Source organism: Schistocerca piceifrons, unplaced genomic scaffold (assembly GCF_021461385.2).
Source record: "Schistocerca piceifrons isolate TAMUIC-IGC-003096 unplaced genomic scaffold, iqSchPice1.1 HiC_scaffold_114, whole genome shotgun sequence".
NCBI classification, from domain to species: domain Eukaryota; kingdom Metazoa; phylum Arthropoda; class Insecta; order Orthoptera; family Acrididae; genus Schistocerca; species Schistocerca piceifrons.
This window is the reverse complement of record NW_025726950.1, coordinates 30,001-32,500: the sequence shown is the minus strand read 5'-3', so window position 1 is coordinate 32,500 and position 2,500 is coordinate 30,001. Positions and strand designations below refer to the sequence as shown.

General features: G+C 58.0%; 1 non-coding gene across 1 annotated transcript in view; it reads left to right on the top strand.

The window, feature by feature from the left end:
• The first annotated feature begins 1,774 nt into the window (after nucleotides 1–1,774).
• The window catches only part of LOC124728214, a 1,909-nt gene continuing 1,183 nt past the window's right edge, over nucleotides 1,775–2,500 (top strand). The window contains exon 1 of the ribosomal RNA XR_007007245.1: nucleotides 1,775–2,500. This exon is cut by the window's right edge and continues 1,183 nt beyond it. This is a non-coding gene — a ribosomal RNA (small subunit ribosomal RNA).

Here is a 2,500-nt window from a genome sequence, read left to right as displayed (position 1 = left end):
TTGTTATACGACTCGTTCAATTACTGTAGTGTTGCCCACCCGCAACCCTCGCAATATAGTTCGCTACTCGCACTGCCCGCACCCCTGTGTATCGCTTCATGTTAAACACCTTGCAAGTCTTGCTCACTTTCCACATGCTCCTGCTGTACACTGTAATGTGGATGGCAGCAGGACGTACATGCCGCCCCTCCCCACGTCCCCACCTTGCCCCCTGCCTTCGCAAGCTGGTTGGTGAGAAGTTTGCATGTTCAATGCCCTTCGCATGCGACGTACTCAGGCTACGTTGTGGTGCGGCCTGTGTCAACTGTCCGCTGATGTCGTACGCGTGAACCACAATCTGTACTGCACATTCGTCCTTATGTACTGAATGATACATCGTGGCACATGTGTGACCGCACAACGACTGCGCCCAAAAACGGCGGACCATACAGTGCAAATATTGTGCACGCAGCTACGTGTCGTCTCCCTATGAGAGCTGGATTGCAGTGTGGTACGCCATAGAGACGTGTGGGAGGAACGGACGCCGTGGATGGCGATCAGCATGAGCTGTCTGTTGATGTATTCGGACCTAGTCGTCTCTCCTCACACACCGTGATGGCATGGTGCACCGCGTTCCATATCTGCGACATGCTACAGAGGCCGGTTGACAGTCGTTCGAGCAATGGACATCGCATACGTACGGGGGCCACCTTCCACGTATTGTCTAGGCGTGCACATTTTGTTGCGTGTATGTGGGCAGACGTAGTGTGGCGTGACACCTGACACAGGCATGCAATAATCGTTGAAGTTGCAAATGGCGATGGACGCCTGCGTTTTCTGGTGAAGTTACGCAAATGAACAAATGGTAACCTGTTGTGGTGCGGTTGTTCTCGCTAGGGGTGAATCGGTGATGGCGACGATAGGTTGAGGTACTAACCGGTTGTTCCAGCGATACCCACCATGCCGACGAAACTGAACGGCATCTGGGTGTGAAGCGATACGCGGCGGTGGCTGGGTGGGACCGTCCCCGGCCGGTGAGGGGGCGCCTCCCGGCGTGCTGGCCGCGCGGTGCGTGGGCGCACGCGCTACAGCCGGCTGGTGGGGGCGGCCAGTGGCAGGCGCGCCGGCCGACGGACGCGGCAGGCGTCGCAGCTGCGCGCCGGCGCACCCTGCGCGCGGCGCCGTGCGGCCAAAGTAGGTCCTCGCGGGCCCGGTGCGAAGCGCGGTGGACATCTTCAGTGTGCTGGTCCGATTGAGGACTGTGTGCGTTGAGGATGCGCCGCCGCCCGGCGCTCGGCGCCGCGACGCCGTCTGCTGCTCGGTCGCCCCAGCGGTTCTCGCTGGTGGTTTGTATCGCAGCTGTGCGGATGTGTTGGCGCGTGCGCTGTGCTGGGAGAGTTCGCTTCGGCACCCAAGTGGGGCTTTTGTCCTTCTGTGGCGCTGGCGTTGGAGCTGCCGGTCACCGTAGGTGGCGCGTGTTGTCTCCCGCCGGCAATGCCACGACAGCACGCTCCCGGGCCTCTGTCGGCAGCGGCAAGCTCAGTTGGGAGCACGGGTGGTCGCACCGAAAGCGTCTACTCGCCTAACTCCGGGCGATTGCGCCTCTCTCGAACCCGACCAAGTACTTGGGACGGCGCTGCGCGCCGCCGGGACCTGAGAGGGTTTCGAGGTGTATTGTGCAGGGGAGCTCAGCCTCCTCCTGTTTGCAGAATGATTGAGCGGACGCTTGCGTGTTCGCGCGGGCCCCCGGGACACACTCCCGGGCGGCCGGCTGCTCAGCTCTAGTTGACGCAGCTCCCTGGTTGATCCTGCCAGTAGTCATATGCTTGTCTCAAAGATTAAGCCATGCATGTCTCAGTACAAGCCGCATTAAGGTGAAACCGCGAATGGCTCATTAAATCAGTTATGGTTCCTTAGATCGTACCCACGTTACTTGGATAACTGTGGTAATTCTAGAGCTAATACATGCAAACAGAGTCCCGACCAGAGATGGAAGGGACGCTTTTATTAGATCAAAACCAATCGGTCGGCTCGTCCGGTCCGTTTGCCTTGGTGACTCTGAATAACTTTGGGCTGATCGCACGGTCCTCGTACCGGCGACGCATCTTTCAAATGTCTGCCTTATCAACTGTCGATGGTAGGTTCTGCGCCTACCATGGTTGTAACGGGTAACGGGGAATCAGGGTTCGATTCCGGAGAGGGAGCCTGAGAAACGGCTACCACATCCAAGGAAGGCAGCAGGCGCGCAAATTACCCACTCCCGGCACGGGGAGGTAGTGACGAAAAATAACGATACGGGACTCATCCGAGGCCCCGTAATCGGAATGAGTACACTTTAAATCCTTTAACGAGTATCTATTGGAGGGCAAGTCTGGTGCCAGCAGCCGCGGTAATTCCAGCTCCAATAGCGTATATTAAAGTTGTTGCGGTTAAAAAGCTCGTAGTTGGATTTGTGTCCCACGCTGTTGGTTCACCGCCCGTCGGTGTTTAACTGGCATGTATCGTGGGACGTCCTGCCGGT